The sequence below is a fragment of the Dasypus novemcinctus genome, unplaced genomic scaffold (assembly GCF_030445035.2).
Source record: "Dasypus novemcinctus isolate mDasNov1 unplaced genomic scaffold, mDasNov1.1.hap2 scaffold_108, whole genome shotgun sequence".
Taxonomy (NCBI): Eukaryota; Metazoa; Chordata; class Mammalia; order Cingulata; family Dasypodidae; genus Dasypus; species Dasypus novemcinctus.
In genome coordinates this window covers 166,199-189,567 of record NW_026688147.1, presented here as the reverse complement: position 1 = coordinate 189,567, position 23,369 = coordinate 166,199, and the positions used below count along the sequence as shown (strand labels likewise).

General features: G+C 41.7%; 1 pseudogene; it reads right to left on the bottom strand.

The window, feature by feature from the left end:
- The window catches only part of LOC139438499 (olfactory receptor 1571-like), a 46,058-nt pseudogene extending 25,422 nt beyond the window's left edge, over window positions 1-20,636 (bottom strand).
- Between the last annotated feature and the right edge of the window lie 2,733 nt (window positions 20,637-23,369).

Here is a 23,369-nt window from a genome sequence, read left to right as displayed (position 1 = left end):
GGGAAACAAAGGCATGTGGTTTCCATGGAAGCAAGTTACTTCCTTGACCACTGAGTCAAGCTGTCCCTTATGATTATCGGTGCGGAGCACAATCTTGGCTGGGTAAGCACACCTGCAGGCAGAACAATACATATAGAACAGAACAACCTGGGTAACAGGATTTATGAGTATAGTTACTGATTCTTATAATAATAGTTCCAGTAAAGTTTGTTGGGTTTTCATCAATCACTAGTTAATATAGTATGTGGTAAGGGTAATAGGTAACTTGATTTTGTGCTGAATGTCACGTAGGTTAGGGGTATATATACTAGCCCCTCGACTCAATAAACTTGTCTGATGAGCTGAGAAATCAATGCTCTCAGATCCCCTGAACCCAATCTTTCTTTGTCTTTCATTCCCGATACCTTGGGTCACCAAACAAGACTCTGACACAGATTAAGCACAAGGATATGGAAGTTAAGCAACACACTCTTTAAGCAAACAGTGAGCCCAGGAGGAAATCTCAAAAGAAATCAGCAACTACTTGGAAATAAGTGAAAATGATAACACAACATATTAAAACTTATGGGATGCAGCAAAAGCTGTACTGAGAGGGAAATTCATAGCCATAAATTCATATAACAAAAGAGAAAAAATAGCTAAAATCAAATAAATAACTGCACATTTAGAGGAATTATTGAAAGAACAAATAACCCCAAAGGAAGAAGAAAGAAAGAAAGAACAAAGATCAGAGAGAACTAAATGGAAAAGAAAATAAGAAAGCACTAGAAAAAAATAAACAAAACAAAGAGCTAGTTCTTTGAGAAAACCAATAAAATTGACAAACCCTTAGCTTTTCCTGTGTTTTTTTAACACAGAAAAAAGAGCAAAGATGTGAATAGACAAAATAAGAAATGAGAAAGGGGCTATCACCACTGAACCCACAGAAATAAAAAGAATCATAGGAGGATATTTTGAAAAACTATATACCAACAAGAACACATAAGCAGTTGACATTAACAAAAGAAGAAACTGATGATCTCAACAAACCAATCACAAGTAAAGAGAAAGAATCTGTCATTAAATCCTCCCAACTATGGAGAGCCCTGGGTCAGACAGCCTCGCAGGTGATGTCCACCAAACACCTGGAAGGAACTAATTCCAATTCTGCTTAAACTCTTACAAAAAATTGAAATAAAAGAAACTTTGTGTAACTCATCATAGGATGTCAACATTACCATAATACCAAAGGCAAACAAAGACACCACAAGAAAGGAAATTAACAGACCAAACTCTCAAATGAACCTAAATACTAAAATCCTTAACAATATACTTGCTAATTATATTCAGCAACACATCAAATGAATTATACACCATGACCAAGTGGGTTTCATCCCTGGTATGCAAGGAAATCTAAACATAAGAAAATCAATCAGAGTAATACACCAGATAATCAGGTCAAATAAAAATCACATGATCATATCTATAGATGTAGAAAAAAGCATTTGACAAAATACCCACCCTTTCCTAATAAAAATACTGCAAAAGACAAGAATAGAAAGAAACTTTCTGAACAGGATAAAGGATATGTATGAAAAACACACAACTAACATCATATACATGCTGAAATTGTAAAATCTTTCCCTCTAAGATTAAGAACAAGACAAGAATACCCACTATCACCCCTCCCATTTAAAGTTGTGTAAGAACTACCTTGTCGGGCATGAGGCAAGAAACAGATATAAAAGGCATCCAAATTGGAAGGGAAGACGTAAAATTTCACTATTTGCAGATGACATGATTCTCTACATAGAAAGCCATGAGAAATTTAAACAAAGCTTCTAGAACTTATAAATGTGTTCAGTAAAGTCATAGGGTATAATATCAATGTGTAAAAATCAGTAGGATTTCTCTACACCAATATTAAAAATCTGAGAAGGAAATCAAGAAAAAAAAATATTTGCAATACCAATTAAAAAATCAAATACCCAGGAATAAATTTAACTAAACATGTAAAGGACTTATATTACAGAAAACTATACAATATTGTTAAAGGAAATCAAAGAACACTTAAATAAATGGAAGAATACTCCCCGTTCATGAATAGGAAGAATAAACATCATTAAGATGACTACCCTATCTGAACTCATCTAAACATTTAATGCAAACCCAATAAAAATCAACACAGCATTTTTTAATGAACTGGAAAGTCTAACTATGAAATTTATTTGAAGGGGAAAGAGGCCCCAAACAGTCAAAGACATTTGAAAAAGAAAAATGAAATGTGAGGAACCATATTACCTGATGTTAAATCATACAATAAACCTACAGTGGTCAAAACAGCATTCATATTGGCAGAAGGATAGACACACTGACCAATGAAACTGAATTGAAAGTTCAGACATACATCCTCACATATACAGTCATCTGATATTCAAGAAAGTACAAAGCCCACTAAACTGGGAAGAATGGCCTCTTAAACAAATGGTCCTTGGAGAAATGGATATCCATATGCAAAAGAATGAGAGGATTACCAACTCAAGCCTTGTACAAAAATCAACTCAAATAGATCAGAGATCTAAATATAAGAACCAAGAACATAAAGACCTTGGAAGACAATGTAGGGAAGCATCGACAGGAACTTGTAATAGGAAATTGCTACATGAACTTCACACCCAAAACACAAAAGCAAAAGAAAAAATAGATAAATGGGACCTCCTCAAAATTAAAGCATTTTGCACCTCAAAGGAGATTATCAAGAAAGTAAAAAGACAGCTTACCCAATGGAAGAAAATATTTAATAACCATATATCTGATAGGATCCTAATATCCAACATATATAAAAAATTATATTTCTCAAAAAAAAAAAAAAGACAAACAACCCATTCACAATGTGGGCAAGAGATTTGAGCAGATGCTTCTCCAAAGAAGAAATACAAATGGATAAAAGACACATGAAAAGATGCTCAACATCACTACCTATTAGGAAAATACATAGCAAAGCTACAATCAGATACCATCTTATAGCAATTAGACTTGAAGCTATTAAAGAAATAGAAAACTACAAGTGTTGGAGAGGATGCAGATGAAGGGGAACCTTCATCCACCGTTGGTGGAAAGGTGGAAGAATCCAGCCATTCTGGAGGACAGTTTGGCAGTTCCTGAAAAACTAGCTGTAGATTTGCCATATGACTGACAATTTTACTGCTGGGTATATCCCCAGAAACACTGAAAACCAGGACATGAACTGATAGATGCACACCAATGTTCATAGCGGCATTATTCACTTTTGCCAAAAGTTGGAATCAACCCAAATGCCCATCAAAAGATGAATGGAGGGAAATGGACTTTGGCCCAGTGGTTAGGGCGTCCATCTACCACATGGGAGGTCTGCGGTTCAAGCTCCGGGCCTCTTTGACCCATGTGGAGCTGGCCCATGCGCAGTGCTGATGCGCGCAAGGAGTGCCGTGCCACACAGGGGTGTCCCCTGCGTAGGGGAGCCCCACGCGCAAGGAGTGCACCCATAAGGAGAGCCGCCCAGCGTGAAGGAGGGAGCAGCCTGCCGAGGAATGGTGCCGCCCACACTTCCCGTGCCGCTGACAACAACAGAAGCGGACAAAGAAACAAGACGCAGCAAAAAGACACAGAAAACAGACAACCGGGGGAGGGGAGGGGGGGAATTAAATAAATAAAAAATAAATTAAAAAAAAAAGATGAATGGATAAACAAAATGTAGTATATACATACAACAGAATACTACTCATCTGTAAGAAAGAATACAGTACTAACACATGGGATAACATGGATGAACTTTGAGGACCTTATGTTGAGTGAAGTAACCCAGACATTCAAGGACAAATACTACATATCCTCTCTGAAATGAATTAAGCAAATCAGACTGTTACAGAGAGCTAGAGACGGGATGATATGCTTACAGGAAATGCGGGGGACAGGAAGTTTGTGAGCTGATGCCTACATGAGAGAAATCTATGATAAAATGGGTAAGTTTTTGTGGAGTGAAGGGATAAGATGAGGGCATAGGTATACTATTGGGTGGGGCTTTGAAGGCTTGGGGGGTTAGGGTTGGGAAGGTGGGTCAGCTGGTCCATGTAGTTGAGAAAAGGGTTGGGGGAGGGGGAGAACATGGGAGATTTGTCAGGTATGTGATTAAAACTATAATGTTGAGAAAAGTCTTTAGAAAATATAATAAGGAAAGGATACTCGTTTAAGGTGTTTGATGGGGAACATCTGGCACAGGATGTACCTGGGACAGATCTAGGGAGTGTGTGAGGGTTCATCTTCTCATATTGTGTTTTATTAGTGAGTGGTGATACATACAATGAGTGGGAAGGTATTGTACCCCTATCCCGGGGAGGCCTGGTGTTCTCAAACAGAGGAGAGGGTGTCTCTCAAGTGCATGGGTGGCTCCCAAAGGGGGAGGACAAACTAGAGTTTTAAGCCCTCAGCATTGTTGTAAGTATCTATGAATCTTGTCCTCCAAGCAGTGAAGCTTGGTTGTCGCTGTGGGCCCTGAGGGGAGTGGGAGAGAGGCATAGAATAGATGGAAGTGGGGGTTACTGGAGGGCAATGGACGTGTTCCACAAGATCTTACAAAAATGGATGCAAGCCCTGTTAAATTTCACCAAAAATATATAAAAGTGAATAGTCAAAAATGTAAAACATAATGTAAACCATACTGTAACCAAAAAGTATACAGTCTAAAATATAAGCCATAATGTAAGCCATAACAGAATCATGGTTAGTAGCTATATTTAAATATCTGTACATCAGCTGTAGCAAACGCAACATCCACATGTAAAAACATCATTGCTGAGGAAGGGGGGAAAGGGTTTGATATTGGGTATATGGGAGTCCCTATATTGTATATGTGATTTTACTGTGATCTAAAACTTTAGAAGATAAAATTTAAAATTTTTAAAAAATGAAGTAGACAATGCAGAAGAAATGGAAGAGATTGCCTTGCCACTGTACTTGCAGGGCAACACCTATTAGTATGATGAAACACAAAACATCAGGAACAAAGTTTTATCATATTTTTCATTTTTTAATACCCCAATTTATTTCTTTATTTTAGTTTTTCTAAATTATTATAAATTCTATTTCTCATCTATAAGCATGTGATTACTGTTTCATTATCCTTCTAATTGGATTTGGCAATATATTAGGCTTAATTTTTGAAGAAGTTTTGGATCACAGAGGGGATCCACTATGACAGGGGAAGAGTACTGGTTAGGGGTGTCATTGAAAGGGAATGCATGGGTGGGAGAGAGTTCTCCAGGGTATGCATATAGGATATATAGATATGTTCAGATGTTCATTGGATATTGTCATAGTGAATAGAGTTACACATGACAACTGAGGGAGTGCTGAGTTCCCATGCTGGGGAGCTCTGTTGCATCCCCCAATGGAAGAGCATAATCCCCCAGGTGCAAGGGAAAAGACCCATGAAGAAGGATGGTCCAATGATGGGTCCTTTGTACTGAAGACTATGCTTATGAGCTTCTGTGCTTGATATTTAAACTAGGCCTTGAGCTGCAGGGTGCCTAAGAGTTACCTCCTGAGAGCCTCCACATTGCTCAAATGTGGCCATTCTCTAAGCCAAACTCAGCATGTAAATGCATGATCTTCCCCCCAGTGTGGGACATGACACTCTGGGATGAGTCTCCCTAGTGCTGATGGATTGCTACGAATCACCTGTTGGTGATGCAACTAGAAAAAGACCTTAAATCAAAGGGGGAGAGAAGGGGGCAAGATGGCGGCTGAGTGAACATCCCTGTTAGGGTCTTCTGCAGGGAATCGGCTGGGCGGCGTTGGAGACTCTTTGGGACCGGATTGTTTTGGGATTTTTGCTGGTCCGGAGGTGTCTGGAAATCGATTTGGAGGGAAGGTAACAGAGAGGATCCGTCTGTGAAATATACACGGAGATCCCAGCCACCTGTAGAGGATTCCCTCCTTGGGTAGGTGGAGACGAGGCATCTAGCCCCACTCGGTGGGGCTGAACCAGGCCGGGCCGCAGCGGCGGACGCCGGAGACGGGCCGGGCTGCGCCGGCGGTGAGTGGGGCCGGGTGGGGCCGAGTTGGGCCGAGCCGGGCTGCGGTGGTGTGCGGAGCCGGGCGGGGCCGGTTCAGGCTGCGGCGGCGGGCGGCGGACGCCGGAGCCGGGCCTGGGCCGCTATAGCGAGCGGAGCCGGGCGTAGCCGGGCAGGGCCGTGGCGGGTATGGAGCTGGGCGGGGCTGGTCCAGGCCGCGGCGGCGGGAGGTGGACCCGGGAGCCGGCTGGGCCACTGTAGCGAGCGGAGCTGGGCGGAGCCAGGCCAGGCCACGGCAGCGTAAGGAGCCGGGCAGAGCCGGTCCAGGCCTCCGCGGCGGGCAGCAGTGGGCGGAGCTGGGCCTGCGGAGGGGTTTCTGTTCTTTGTGTATTTTTTTTTTTTTTTAATTTATTTTACTTAATTTTTTTTTTTTTTGGAGCATCTGCAGTACTGGGGAGTTTGTGGGCCCTGGGCGGCCTATTGGGGGTTTGTGGGAAGGGAGGTGCTTGCAGACCCATTTAGGCAGACAGACGGGGGGCTTTAGGGCAAAGCGGGGGGAAGTTGTTCTTTTAGATAGTGTTGCAATTGTGACACGTGTATACCTGTATCTCTCGTCCCCCTATCCGTTCCCCACCGTTTGCCCATCCTCTTTTTCTTTCTTCCTTTTTCTTGTCTTTCTTTTTTCTTTATTATAATTAGTTTTTTTTTTTTCGGTTTTCTCTTTCCCTCTTGTCCCTCATCTTCTACTTATTTTATTTTAATTCAAGTATACAATAGGTGCTACAGGGAACACCTCACATTTGCTGGGTTTTCCCATCCTCCACTGCCTCATTTCTGTGTGAACTGATTTAGGCTACCTACACTATCCCCCTTCCCCTGCATCTTGATATCCACTATCATCTACTGTCTCTCCTATATTCCACCCCCCACCTCCCGTTCTTTGATCCACAAAGTGTCTAACTCTTAATTTCTAATACCTTTGTTCTGTTTTCTGTCTGTTATCCACTCTTGAAACTATTACTTTTCTTTTCTTTTTCCCTCTCTCATGAAAACAATTGCTTTGTAGTTCATACCATATTCCTCCCATATTCAGTCATCTACTTCATAAAAGGTACTCTACCTAGAGCTATAACTCTATACAATCTACATGAATCTAACCTCCATCCTCCGAGATCTCATATTCTTGCTTTGTTAACATACATCACCAATACTACTTTACACTTTTCCCTTGCTTACACAATTGCCTTTCCCCAACACTAATACTTTCCTCTAAAATGAACTTAACCAACAACAAGTAACTAGAATAAGAAGAAAAAAGTAACTAAGAGAAGATATAACACCTATGCAAAAATAACAACTAATTAACCTCCAAGAGCAGACAAAGAAGCAAAGAACTGATTAAATTCGTCAAAATAAAGAGATGACTAGAAAGCAACAAAAATCTACAAACCAAACCAATAATCAGGAAAACATGGCTGAATCCAATCAACAAACCAATAATCACGAAGGGGAGCAAAACTTGGCACAAGCAATGAAAGATCTCAGAACATTTATCACCGACAAATTTGATGCAGTAATGAAAGAGGTTAACAACATGAAGACATTACTTGGAGGGGAAATTGCAGACATACGCAAAAACATAACAGATATGATGGGAATGAACACCACAGTTCAAGAAATCAAAAATACACTTGCAGCAAATATCAGCAGGCTAGAAGAGACAGAGCAGAGAATTAGTGATGTGGAAGACAGTACATCAGAAATCAAACAGATACTAGAAGGGGTCAATAAGAAGATAGAAAAAATCCAATTAGGATTTAGGAACCTGAATGACAATGCAAAACGCTCAAACATACGTATTATAGGCATTCCAGAAGGTGAAGAGAAGGGAAAGGGGTCAGAAAGAGTGTTGCAGGAAATAATGGCTGAAAACTTCCCAAATCTACTGAAAGAGACAGATGTACATATCCAAGAAGCACAGCACACTCCACAAGTCATAAACCCCAATAGGCCCACCCCAAGACATATACTTGTCAAATTATCCAATGCTCAAGACAAAGAGAAAATCCTAAAAGCAGCAAGGGAAAAGAAAACCATCACATACAAGGGAAGCTCAATTAGATTAAGTGCTGATTTCTCTTCTGAAACCATGGAGGCAAGAAGACAGTGGTATGATATAGTCAAGGTAATAAAGGAAAAAAATTTCCAACCAAGAATACTTTATCCAGCTAAACTAGCATTCAAATATGATGGAGAGTTCAAAATATTCGCAGACAAACAGAAACTGAAAGAGTATACCAACAAGAAACCTCCCCTTCAAGAAATTCTAAAGGGAGTGCTGCAGGAAGAAAGGAAAAAACAGGAAAGGCAAAGTTGGAGGAGAGTATAAGACCAACAACAACAACAAAAAAGACAAAAAAAATATACAAACAAAATATGACAACCACAAATCCAGTCAAAATATGGCTAACACAAATAATGCCTTGATAGTAATAACACTGAATGTCAACGGATTAAACTCACCTATCAAAAGATTCAGACTGGGACATTGGATAAGGAAATATGACCCATCCATATGCTGTCCACAAGAAACACATCTTAGACCCAGAGACGCATGGAGATTGAAAGTGAAAGGCTGGAAAACAATCATACAAGCTAACAATAACTAAAAAAAGGCAGGAGTAGCTATATTAATATCAGGCAAAATAGACTTTAAATGTGAAACAATTGTGAGAGACAAAGAAGGATACTACATTTTAGTCAAAGGGAAAATCTGTCAAGAAGATCGAACAATCATAAATATCTATGCCCCTAACAAGGGTGCCTCTAAATACGTCAGGCAAACGCTGGAAAAACTAAGTGAAAGAATAGATACATCTACAATTATAGTGGGGGATTTTAATACACCACTATCAACTCTGGACAGAACATCTCAAAAGAGAATCACCAAAGAAACAAAACTTCTGAATAGTATATTAGAGGAGCTCGATCTAATAGACATATATAGATCGCTACACCCAAACACAGCAGGATATACATTTTTCTCAAGCGCACATGGATCATTCTCCAAGATAGATCATATGCTAGGCCACAAAGAAAGGCTGAACGAATTCAGAAAGATTGAAATCATACAAAACTTTATCTCTGACCACAGTGGAGGCAAGCTGGAGATTTGCAAGGGACAGAAGCCCAGATTTCACACCACGATTTGGAAATTAAACAGCACACTCTTAGAAAAACAGTGGGTCAAAGAGGAAATCTCAAAAGAAATCAATGACTACCTTGAAACAAATGATAATGATAACACAACATACCAAAATGTATGGGATGCAGCAAAAGCAGTACTGAGAGGGAAGTTTATAGCCATAAATTCATATATCAAAAAAGAAGAAAGAGCAAAAATTGAAGAACTAACTGCACATTTGAAGGAATTAGAAAAACAACAACAAAGTAACCCAACAGGAAGAAGAAGGAAGGAAATAACAAAGATAAGAGCAGAACTAAATGAAATAGAAAATAAGAAAGCACTTGAACAAATAAACAAGACCAAGACCTGGTTTTTTGAGAAGATTAACAAAATTGACAAACCTTTAGCAACACTAACAAAGAAAAAAAGAGAGAAGATGCAAATACACAAAATAAGAAATGAGAAAGGCGATATCACCACTGACCCCACAGAAATAAAGACTATCATAAGAGGATATTTTGAAAAACTATATTCCAACAAAAATGACAATTCAGAGGAAATGGACAAATTCCTAGAAACACATAAGCAACCCATATTGACAAAAGAAGAAATTGATGATCTTAACAAACCAATCACAAGCAGAGAGATAGAATCAGTTATTAAAAATCTCCCAACTAAGAAGAGCCCAGGGCCAGATGGCTTCACATGTAAATTCTACAAAACATTCCGGAAAGAGCTGACACCAATCCTGTAGAAACTATTCCAAAACATCGAAACAGAAAGAACATTACCCAACTCCTTCTATGATGCCAACATTACCCTAGTACCAAAGCCAAACAAAGACATCACAAGAAAGGAAAATTACAGACCAATTTCTCTAAAGAACCTAGACGCAAAAATACTTAACAAAATACTTGCTAATCGTATTCAACAACACATTAAACGTATTATACACCACGACCAAGTGGGATTCATCCCAGGTATGCAAGGATGGTTCAACATAAGAAAATCAATCAATGTAATACACCATATAAACAGATTGAAGGAAAAAAATCACATGATTATATCTATTGATGCAGAAAAAGCATTTGACAAAATACAGCACCCTTTCTTGATAAAAACACTCCAAAAGATTGGAATACAAGGGAATTTTTTGAACATGATAAAGAGTATATATGAAAAACCTAAAGCCAATATTGTTTACAATGGAGAAATCCTAGACTCGTTCCCTCTAAACTCAGGAAAAAGACAAGGATGCCCACTGTCTCCGCTCCTATTTACCATTGTCTTAGAAGTACTGGCTTGAGCACTGAGGCAAGAACCAGAAATAAAAGGCATTCAAATTGGAAAGGAAGAAGTCAAAATTTCATTATTTGCAGATGACATGATCCTATACATAGAAAACCCTGAGAGATCTACAACGAAGATTCTAGAACTCATAAATGAGTTTAGTAAAGTCGCAGGTTATAAGATCAATGCGCAAAAATCAGTAGCATTTCTGTACACCAATAATGAGCAAGATCAGGAGGAAATCAAGAAACAAATACCATTCACAATAGTAAATAAAAAAATCAAATACTTAGAAATAAATTTAACTAAAGAGGTAAAGAACTTGTACAACAAGAACTATACAAGATTGTTCAAGGAAATCAAAGAAGACCTTAATAAATGGAAGAACTATTCCTTGTTCATGGATAGGAAGACTGAACATTATTAAGATGTCTATCCTACCAAAACTGATCTATACATTCAATGCAATCCGAATAAAAATCAACGCAGCCTTCTTTAAGGAACTAGAAAAACTAACTATGAAATTTATTTGGAAAGGAAAGAGACTCCGAATAGCCAAAGACATACTGAAAAAGAAAAACGAAATTGGAGGAATCACACTACCTGACTTCAAAATATACTATAAAGCTACGGTGGTGAAAACAGCATGATATTGGCATAAGGAGAGACACATAGACCAATGGAATCGAATTGAAAGCTCTGATATAGAACCTCACATATACAGCCACATAATATTCGATAAAGCCACCAAACCCTCTCAACTGGGAGAGAGTGGCCTATTCAACAAATGGTGTCTGGAGAACTGGATAGCCATATGTAGAAGAATGAAAGAGGATTACCATCTCACACCTTATACAAAGATCAACTCAAGATGGATCAAAGACCTAAATATAAGAGCCAAGACCATAAAAACCTTAGAAAGCAGTGTAGGGAAACATCTACAGGACCTTGTAATAGGAAATGGATTTATGAATACTCACCAAAAGCACGAGCAGCAAAAGAACTAATAGATAAATGGACTTCCTCAAAATTAAAGCCTTCTGCACCTCAAAGGAGTTTGTCAAGAAAGTAAAAAGGGAGCCCACACAGTGGGAGAAAATATTTGGCAATCATATATCTGATAAGAAACTTATAACTTGCATATATAAAGAACTCCTATATCTTGAAAATAAAAAGATAAACAACCCATTTAAAAAATGGGAAAAAGACTTAAACAGACACTTCTCCGAAGAAGAAATACAAATGGCAAGGAAGCACATGAAAAAATGTTCCAAATCTCTAGCTATCAGGGAAATGCAAATCAAAACTACAATGAGATACCATCTTACACCCATAAGATTGGCAGCTATGAAAAAAACAGAAGAATACAAGTGCTGGAGAGGATGTGAAGGAAGGGGAACACTCATCCACTGCTGGTGGGAATGCAGAAGGATCCAACCATTCTGGAGGACAGTATGGCGGTTTCTCAAAAAACTAGCCATAGATTTTCCATATGACCCAGCAATACCACTGCTGGGTATATACCCAGCAGAACTGAAAACAAGGACACAAACCGATATATGTACACCAATGTTCATAGCAGCATTGTTCACTATTGCCAAAAGTTGGAATCAACCCAAATGCCCATCAACAGATGAGTGGATCAATAAAATGTGGTCTATACACACAATGGAATACTACTCGGCTGTAAGAACAAACACACTACAAACACATGTGATAACATGGATGAATCTTGAGAACCTTATGTTGAGTGAAGCAACCCAGATATTGAAGGACAAATAATACATGACCTCAATGATATGAAATAAACAAGCTGCCCTAGATAGCAAGAGACTGAACGATAGGCTTACAGGAAATCGGAGGGTGGAGGAAGGTTATGAGCCGATGTCTGCAGGGGTGGAATTTAAGACGAGATGGTGGTAAGTATGAACACAAAGAGATAAAAGGGGGGCAAGGGGTTGCCTTTGGTTGGGGCTTTGCGGGTTTGAGGGTGGCTGGGGAGGGACGGATGGGTAACGTTGCCCAAAAGTGGGGGGAGGGAGGGGTAGCATACGAACACAGGAGAGGGTCAGGTGTTGGTGGAGAGTAAAATGCCGAGAAAATCATATCAAAATATAATAAAGAGGGTTACCTGTTTAGAATGCTCGGAGGGGAGGTTCTGATGCAGGACGGGCTCCTGGGGAATGTCTAAATGCTCATTCTGCCAGAGTGGGTGACACCATGGGGTAGAAACCCAAGTAGTGAGAGTGGGGGTGGACCCACATCCTGGGGAGGACTAATGCCATCAAATAGAGGGAACTGTATCCCTCGAGAGAAAGGGTGGCTCCCAGGGCATTGGGGCAGTTGAGCAAGTTAGGCCTTGAACACTATTCCATCTATCTCTAGAAGTGGCTCCTCAGGAAATGGAGGTTGGCTGTCACTGTGGGCACCAAGGTGGAAGGGAAAATGGATGTTAAATGTGTGGAACCAAAGTAAATGGGGGGTAAGAGAGGAGTTTCTTGAGAGTACACAAGGATGGATATAAAACATGTAATATTACACCATAACATATAGGAGATGACAGACTGATAATGTAAACCATAATGTAAAACATAGTATAACTAAAAATGTAAAGAACTGTGTATCCTAAAGTATGCACCATAATGTAAGCACAGATGTCACCTTGTTAGAAAGCTAATGTCTCAGACTCTGTACATCACTTTAAGTAAATATGATATGAATAGGGCGTAAGAGTATCACTGTGGAAGGGAAAAGGTTTTCTGGTGGATGTGTGGGAGTGCTGTATATTATATATATACATTGATGTTGTCTAGGACTCCTGTGAAGAAAAGCTGAATAATTAGGGGGGGGGAAAGAAAAAGATAGGATGTGGAATTTTTTCAAGTCAACATTCTTTATCTAAGTTCTTTATCTACCTTTATCCAAGTTCTTTATCTATCCTTTAAACCCATCGCTATATGCCATTCCCTAGTAAGGGACCATGACATTATATTGGGCTTCAAATTTCGGGGAGTTCTGGATCACAGAGTGTTTCAACAATGGCAATGGAGGGATACTGGTATGGGATACCAATGACAGGTGATATATGGCTGACAGGGAGCTGTACAGAACATATGTCCAAGGTGCATGGTAATGTTTGGATATACTCATAGTGACAACAATTAAAAACCACAGTAGGGGGGGTACTGGGTTCCTGGCCAGTGGTGCTCTGTCGTGGTCCCTAGGGGAGCAGCGACAGTCTCCCAGGAACAGTGGCGGGGACCGGGAGTGAGTGAGGGTTCAACAGTGAGCCCCTGATGCTAATGACTATGCTTGTGAGCTGATAAACCTAAAATAAGAACAAGGCCTAGAGCAACATTGTGCCTGGGAATTTCCTCCTGTCAGCCTTCATGTTACTCAAATGTGGCCAGTCTCGAAGCCAAACTCAGCATGTAAATGCAATGCCTTCCCCCAGCGTGGGACATGACACCCAGGGATGAGCCTCCCTGGCAACGAGGGACCACTATCAACTACCAACTGATGATGCAACTGGAAAATGACCTTATACGGAAGGTTCAATGCGGATCAGCAGAATATCCATGTCTACATAAAATACCATGACGTTAAAATGCTGTTTGACATAAAGTAAGGGGGAAATGGAAAGGAGAAATTAGTTTATATGGCTACGAGTTTCTAAAAAAGAGTCTGGAGGCTGGCAGAAGGATTGCCCTCATGCACAACTGAGCAGAGTCAGAGAGACAGATAAAGCAGATACAACCCCCAGATATTGGTTCCTTTGAGGGCTAAAGAGACCCATGGGAGTTATGGTCATGGCAGATTGGGTTAACTACCAGGGCAGATGGCCCCTCTTTGGAAATGGTGTTTATGTGTGATGAATCTGGACTCAGATGGGATCTCCCTTCATAAGACTTTCGTGCTAATGTGCTGGAGATGCAGTTAATGTTGGGGTTTAAGATATATTTAGGGGATTTGAATCTCTGGACTGACAATGTGATAGCCAGGTCCTGAGCCTCAACAGACTCCAGCACCTACAATCTGATCTATTGGACTTACCACACTCAGCTAAGATGGGGTTGAAGAAGGATAACCACCACACCATGGAGCCTAGAGTGATTACAACTGAAAATGGGAGGATTGCATCCAGCATCCATGTGGAATCTGAACCTCCTCTTGACATAGAGGTGCAATGGACACAACCAATCCAATGTCCACATAGAAGAGGTGGCATTGGATTGGGAAAAGTGGACATGGTGGACAATGGGTATGGGGAAAGGCAGGAAGAGATGAGAGGTGGAGGCGTCTTTGGGACATGGAGCTGCCCTGGATGGTGCTTCTGAGGTAATCACCGGACATTGTAAATCCTCACAGGGCCCACTGGATGGAAGGGAGGAGAGTATGGGCCATGATGTGAACCATTGTCTATGAGGTGCAAAGGTGCCCAAAGATATACTTACCAAATCCAATTGATGTGTCATGATGAGGGGAACGAGTGTTGTTGGGGGGGGGGGAGAGGGGGAGCGGGGGGGTGGGGTTGAATGGGACCTCACATATATATTTTTAATGTAATATTATTACAAAGTCAATAAAAAAAATTGTAACAAATGTAAAAAAAAAGGGGGGGGAAATGGTAAAGACAAATTAATTTATGTTGCTAAGAGATTTCAAAATGAGTTGGAAGGTCATCAGAGGGGTCGCACTTATGTACATTTCAGTAGGATCTGAAAGACAGCCAAAGTCGATACAACCCCATATACTGGTGCTCCTGAGGGCTATGGAGACACACAGGTCCTATAGTCATGACAGATGGCTCTAGAATTCCTTGCCTTGCAGTGGGTCTTACTTTGGAATTTGTGCTCCTGACTGTGATGGAGTTGGACTCAGATGTGACCTCTCTACACATGCCTCTTCTGTCATTTTTACTGAACCTGTGACTGATGCTGCAGTTTGTGTATGCTCAGAAGACTGGAATCTCTGGATGGTCCATGTGTCAGCTGGGCCCTGAACCTCAACAGAGTTTTAACACCTACTCTCTGGTTCATTGGACTTACCCACATCAGCTGACGGGGAGGTATAATGGTCAACCACCACACCAGGCATCCAAGAGTGTCTACAACTGCAAGCAGGAGATTGCATCCATCAGTCATGTAGGATCTAAGCCTCCTCTTGATTTAGAGAGGGAGTGGACATCTCCATCCCAGGTTACACAGGATGGAAGAATATATTACAGATTTTAGTGGGCTTTCTGGTAATCTACTATAGAACTACTGTGACTCTAGCAATGGAAGAAATTATGTCATTGATGTGGAGATGGTGGTCATGGAAGCTACTCAGGGCAGGGGGAGGGAGTAAGACGTGTGATATGGGGAATTTTGTGGACATGGAGTTGTCTTGAATGATATTGCAGGGACAAATGAAGGACATTTTATATCCTGCCATAACCCACTAGGTGGACTGGGGTAGTGTAATCCACACCATAAACTATCATTCATGCAGTGTAACAGTGTTCCAAAATGTATTCAACAAATACAATGAATGCACTACACTAATGAAAGAAGTTGATGAAGGAAAAGTGGGGGATGTGGGAAGTGGGCCATATGGGAACCTCCCAAATTTTTTAATATAACATTTTGTGCAATCTATGTATCTTTTAAAATGTATATATATATATATATATAAAATATATTAGAGGAACCAGCAAGATGGCGGCAGAGTAAAGAGCTCCTAGAGTCAGCTACTGCTACAGGGCAGTTAGTAAACACAAAGAGGTCTCTGGAGCTAGCTGAAGCACCTGTTTCGTTGCTCCAGGAAGCCAGAAGAGCATCCTACAATGTCCTTGAAGGAGAAGAAGATTCATCTGAAGATGGATATTCAGAGAAGACTCATAAGTAGAGTGTCCCATGCCATGGAGGTTGGTGCTTATCTTCCACTGAAGGCACAAGCCACCTTGGGAGCTGTTCTATAGCTGGAATTGAAAGCTCCACTTCCCCGAAATGGAGGAGGAAGAGTCAATTGGGCACCAATTTCACCTACTGATGAGTAAATTCAGTGTGCTATGGTATAATCCTGAGAACAGCTAAAGTTTGAGGCTGTCCAAGTCAGAAAGAGGTGGGGAGCCACCATCTTAACTCTGCACCTGGCACGAGGGGAAGTGGGGTAGACTGAGGATCCCAGTGCTGGTGGGGACCGGCTTCTTCCCACCCAGATCATATTACAGCTCAAGCCTAGGCCCCAGAGCCACATCCAGCAAGGAGGAAGCTGCAGAGACCTGCATCAGCCTCTCTGGGAAATTACCAGTCAAGCCATGGTGGCTGGTGACTATCCTACTCTGGCTGCAGCAGCCTCCCCAGAGTCTATTCTGTGGCTGGAATTGGAAGCTCCACTTCCCAAAAATGGGGAAGGAGGAGACAGTTGGCTGCCAATGGCTAAGATATAACACTGGGAACAGCTGGGGTGTGAACCAGCCCAAGTCAGAAAGAGGCCAGTAGCCACCATTCTGACTTCACCTCCAGCCTGAGGGAAAGCCAGGCTGTCTGAAACTCTCAGTGTTGGCAGGAACCAATTTCTTTCATGCAGATCAGCCTGTAGCCCACCTAGCCTTCAGCTCTGCCTATGGTGGGGAGCCCTGCACCAGCCTATACAGGTAACTGCAGGTAACTTTGACTGTAAAAGACTGAAAATCAGAAGTCTACCAGGGCAACTGCAGTCATCTTGGACCTGCACTGCATAGATTGCTGCCCACACCTGCAGTTCCATCCCTGCCCCAGACAGGGGAGAAAATGATTTGAAAACTCATCAGTCTCTCTGGGCAACTACAGTCTAGGCCTTCACTTGGGTTATTCTACATAGCTGTGACTCTGTCCCTACCCCTGGCAAAGGAGAAAATTGGAGGAAGCTTCATTGGCCCCTGGCACAATGAGAGCAGCTTGAGCCTCCACAGCTTACAGCACCAAGTACATGCTTGGCTCCTACTGTTCAACCAGCAAGGGAGAAATGATAGGAAGCCCTAAACTAAAGAGAAGAACTGCACCCAGAATAAATACTCTAGTAAGCCAGATGCCAAGACACCAACAAAAAAATTACAATCCACACCAAGAAACAGGAAGCTATGGCCCAGTTAAAGGAAAAAGATAAGCCTCCAGATGATATAAAGGAGTTGAGACAACTAATTACAGATGTTCAAACAAATCTTCTTAATAAATTCAATGAGCTGACCAAATAGATTAAGAATATTAAGAAGACACTGGAGGCGTTTTTGGGACTTGGAGTTGTCCTGGGTGATGCTGCAGGGACAGTTACCAGACATTGTATGTCCTCCCATGGCCCACTGGATGGAATGTGGGAGAGTGTGGGCTATAATGTGGACCATTGACCATGAGGTGCAGTGGTGCTCAGAGATGTGTCCAACAAATGCAATGAATGTCTCATGATGATGGAGGAGATTGTTGTTATAGGGGGAGGAGGGGGTGAGGGAGTGGGGGATATATGGGGACCTCATATTTTTTTAATAATATTAAAATATAAAAATGAAGACAAAAAATAAAAAATAAAAAAGAAGACACTGGATGACCACAAAGAAGAATTTGAAAGCATACATAGAAAAATAGCAGATCTTATGGGAATGAAAGTTGCAATCAAAGAAATTTTAAAAACCATTGGAATCATATAAAAGCAGATTTGAGGAGGCAGAAGAAAGGATTGGTGAACTTGAAGAAATGGCCTCTGAAAGTGAACATACAAAAGAACAGATGAAGAAAAGAATGGAAAAATTGAACAAGGTCTTGGGGAAAGAAACCACAGCAAAAGGCATGGAAATATGCATGTCATGGGTGTCCCAGAAGGAGAAATGAAGGGAAAAGGGGCAGAAGAAATATTTGAAATAAAAATGGTAGAAAATTTCCCAACCTTATTGAAGGACATACCCCTGTCCAAGAAGTACAATGTACGTCCATCCAAAAAAATTCAAATAGACCAACTCCAAGACACATACTCATCAAAGTGTCAAGGGCCAGAGACAAAGAACTCTGAGAGCAACAAGAGAAAATAAATACATAACATAAAAGGGATATCCAATAAGAGTATGTGCTGATTTCTTACCAGAAATCATGGAGGCAAGAAGACAGTGGTCTGGTATACTGAAGATACTACAAGAGAAAAACTTCCTGCCAAGAAACTTATATCCAGCAAGTCCGTCATTCAAAAATTAGGGTGAGATTAGAATATTCACAGATGAACAGAAACTGAGAGAATTTCTAAGCAAGAGACCAGATTTTTAGGAAATACTAAAGGTTGTGCTAGAGCCTGAAAAGAAAAGACAGGAGAGAGGGGCCTGGAAGAAAGTCTAGAAGTGAAGATTATATCAATAAAAGTAACTAGTAGTGTCAAAAGACTGGTGAAAATGCAATATAACAGAAAAAAATCAATAGTCAGGAATAAACCTAACCAATGTTGCAAAGCACATGTATTCAGAAAACTGCAACTCAGTGTCAAAACAATTTTAAAACGGCCTAAATAACTGGAAGAACATTCCATCCTCATGGATTGGAAGACTAAATATCATCAAGTTGTCAATTCTACTCAAGTTGATATACAGAATTAAGGCAATCCTAATAAAAATTCCACCAGCATTAAAGAAAAAATTGAAAACACAATCATTAAATTTATTTGGAATGGTAAGGAGTCCTGAATAGCCAGAAACATTATAAAAAGGAAAAGCAAGCCCTCATCTCCAGACTTTAAATCATAATACCTACATATATTGGTAAAAATACCATGGTTCTAGCCTAAAGACAGACACAGTAGACCAATGGAACCAAATTTATAGTTCACAAACAGACTCTCACATATATGGTCAAGTGATTTTTTACTAGTCTGTCAAACTCACACAGCTGGGGAAGAACAATCCAGTCAACAAAAGGCACTGAAAAAATTGGACATCTATAGCTGACAGAAGGAAAGAGGACCCCTTTCTCACACCTTATCCAAAAATTAACTCAAAATGTATCACAAACTGAAAATAAAAGCAAGAACCATAAAACTTATAGAAGAAGTTTTAGGAAAATATCTTCAACACATAGTGGTGGGTGGTGGATTCTTAAAGGAGATAAGAAAAGACTGAGTGGACTATTCATGTTTAATGTATGTAGAAGTTTTAATTAGCTTTACTGTAAATGTATGGAAATGTATAGAGTGGATGGTAACACACAGTAACAGCTACTTTATAAATGGGGATGTGGCTGAAAATGGTAGTTTAGTTATATAAATGCCAATTGACAGAATGCTAGGAGATAATCTAGGAAATGAGTAGCATAGTAAACTAAGAGGTGGGTGAGAATTGGGATTGATGATAAAGATACAAGAGGGTCCTTTGATAGGTAAACAAATGTATATCACTACTGCACGGTGTTGGGAATGTGGAGAAGCATGGGAAAAATACAGCTGGAGTGACCTATGGTCTGTGATTAGTAGTAATAACATATATTCCTGCATCTGCGTGAAAGATGTACTGTGTTGATACAAAGAGGCAATACAGAAAAAGTTTGCCAAACATACATTATGGACATGGTAACAAACAGAAGATATTATTTCATCTGTACCAAATGACACACCGCATTGTGCGAAGGGGTTGCTAGTGTGCTGAGGCTCGGGTCTCAGCTGGCACGGGGCCTGTCCAGAGACAGACACAAATCTGTCTCCTGAGCATGCTCAAAACTCAGTGCCAGGGTCAGCTTCAGCCAGAATGACTGAAGAGGCATGTGTAGGGAGGCCCCACCTGCAACCGACCCCACCCCATGCAAGAGCACGGATTCCAAAGAAGGGCCTGCTGGCAGGACCCTGAACCCCAGAGTCACCTGTCATCAGCGTAGACTGGGTGTCCCCGCAGGCCTCAGGAGCACCAGTGCCTGGGCCTTTACCGACTAGGCGGCTGCCCCTCGGCCAGAGGGGGTACCTGCTTTTGCTTGGAAATCTGGACAGGACACCTGTCGAATGGCCTGCTCCGCTAGCTTGGCCCCGCAATCCATAGGAAAAACACCTGGTTGCGTGGCGTGTTCTGGCAGGGCAAGGGATGCTGAAGAGGATGAGTTCTTCTTTTCCGTTTGGTTCAGAAACCGATGCTTATGACTGGAGTCCATGCCCAAACAACCCGTACATCCGCTTTGGACGGTCGCGAGGGCTGCTTATAATGGACCCGGAACACCTGGAGGTGTAAGCCCACTTGGCCGCCGTGCCTCGAGTGAGCAGACATGATTTCCACTGGAAAGTCTCACAAGCCAATAGGGAAGCAGCTTCGTTTGGCGTCCCCCGACCCCAGAGAAAAGAAAAACGTTCCTTCGTAAGGTCCCCAGAGGGAGGGCTAGAGGAGAAGGGGCGGGCTCACTGCTCAGGGTCGTATGGGTGCTCAGGGGCCCCTCTCATCCCGGAAGAGAGACACAGAGAAAGAGAGGTCGTTGACAAGGAAGCGGGAAGAAGGCTCTGAGCCTCTCCTGTCTGGCAGACAGGCCTCTCCAGGCCTGGCAGGGAGCCAAGGCAGAAGCCCTCAGGCCAGCGGTGGGAAAGGCCAGGGTTCCCCTTCCAAAAGGTGGAGGTGACAGCATGTGTGTTATGTCTTCTCTTTGTCACTTTGTTCTTCTTACTCTATTTTCTTGTGCTGGCTAATTTCACTTTGAAGGAAAATATTAGGGCCAGGTGAAGCAAGATGAGCAAGAAAAGAAAATCAATAAAGTATTATTCGTAATAAATGCTAACAGAGCAACAATGTGAGATATAGGAGAATGGATATTAGATTCATGTAAGTTGTCTTATAGTTATAGCAGTATGTAGAGTATCTATAATGAGACTGTCAACTGAATATGGGGAGGAATATAGGATGAGTTAAAAGGTCAGTGTTTTCATGAGAGAGGGAAAGAGAAATGAAAGACAATAAGTTGAGAGTGGATTAAAGATAGAAAACAGAACAAATGTATTAGAATAAAATGTCAGACAATCTGGGGGCCAAAAATAGGGAGGTGGAATGTAAGTGAAACAGTAGATGATGGAGGATAGAAAGATGTAGGGGAAAGGGGATAGTGTAGGTGGCCAAAATCAATAGACACAGAAAAGAGGAAATGGAGGATGAAAAACACAGCAAATGTGAAGTCCTCCCTGCAGCACCTATTATATAAAAAAAGTAAAATAAAAAAGAAGAAAAAGAGAAAAGAAAAAAAATAGAAGAGAAAAAGGAGGGGGCACAGAAAAGGGGGGAACAAGCAAGAAAAAGAAAAAGAGAAATAAAAACCCAAATAAATGAAAAAGGACCTTGGGGGAGAAAATGGGAGAAAAGACCAGACTTGCAGTTAAATAATATGCTTAGGGATCTGATCTTCCCCCTTTCTCCCTTCCTCACTTCTCTCTCTCCCAGAGCCACAGAAAGCTGCCTGAGAGGTCCGGTAGGAGATACAAGTAGGTCCTTGTTGAACCAACTTAACACAGAAGACTGACTCTTTATTTCCAGTGTGAGAGCACCTACACCTCACCAGAAACCCCAGATATGCTATTGGAAGCTTGGATAGCAAGTCCTACAGTCCCTCCCCCTTAGGTGTGCTAGGGGAGGTCTAATTGATTTCTGACCCCACCTTCTCCAAGACCAAGTTTCCGATCCCAGGATGTTTAGGTAAATTGGGCTTTCTCAGCAGATTTGCCTCTCCTTTCTTCCCAGACTCTCCCCAAGTCAACTGGTACACTCTTCCAAGCTCGAGGAGAGGAAGAGAAAAAAACACAACAACAAAAAACTTGGAGGGCTAAGGCAAACAAGGACCTCAGATGGACCTCAGGGTGTGGTGGATTCAGGGATGGGAAGTCCGTGAGACTCAAATTATGTGAGTCTCTGGAGCATGGGCCACCAGGGGTTAGGGGACACAAGCCTGGGAACCACGCATCTGGTAAACACAGGGCCTGGGAACACCGCAGCACAACAAAGCCTTCAGGGATCCCCGCAGCCAGGCCACCTGCCCTAGGGGGAGGGGTCCCTTCTACAACCTCTGACCTCCATGTCAGAAACCCAAAATTCCACCTCTCACAAGAATCTCTTCTGTCACTGTCTCACAAATCAACATCCAAACATCTCCCACCCTATAAGCCCCTGAAACAGCCCACTCAGGGTTTGGAAACACCCCAGCACAGCAAAGTTTTCAGGGATCATGGTGGCTGGGCTGCCAGCCCTAGGTGGAGGGGTTCCACGTACACCTTCTGACCTCTGTATCAGAAAGCCAAAATTCCACCTCTCACAATACTCTCCTCCATCACTGTCTCACCAAATGGACATCCAGACACCTCCCACCCTGCAGGCCCCCAAAACAGCCCACTCAGGGCTGGGGAACACTCCAGCACAACAAAGCCTTCAGGAATCACCACATCTGGGCCACTAGCCCCAGGGGAAGGGTCCCACCCAAAACCTCTGACCTCCATGCAAGAGACCCAAAATTCTACCTCTTGCAAGAATCTCCTCTGTCACCATCCCACCAAACTGACATCCAGACACTTCCTGCCCTGCAAACACCCAAAACAGCCCTGTCCAGCAGGACTCCAACCTTACTTAGCCACTTCTTTGCAGGAGAGATTATGAGGTGCCCTCACTCAGATGCCATCTTACCCCACCTCTCCCTCTTAGTCCCACTTAACCAACATTATCCTTTGCCTGGCTTTTCAGCCTCTAGAAATTGGTACCTTGAGTAGAATAATTACTTATTTTATTAAAATCTTAAGGTGCTTGAGGAAAATGTACTTCTAAAGGGGACTCTCACCCCAACAATATAGTCTTGTCTCCTGAAAGTAAAAGGATACTTGACATGCAGAAACTGAACATTTACTATACTCTATAAGTTTGCCAT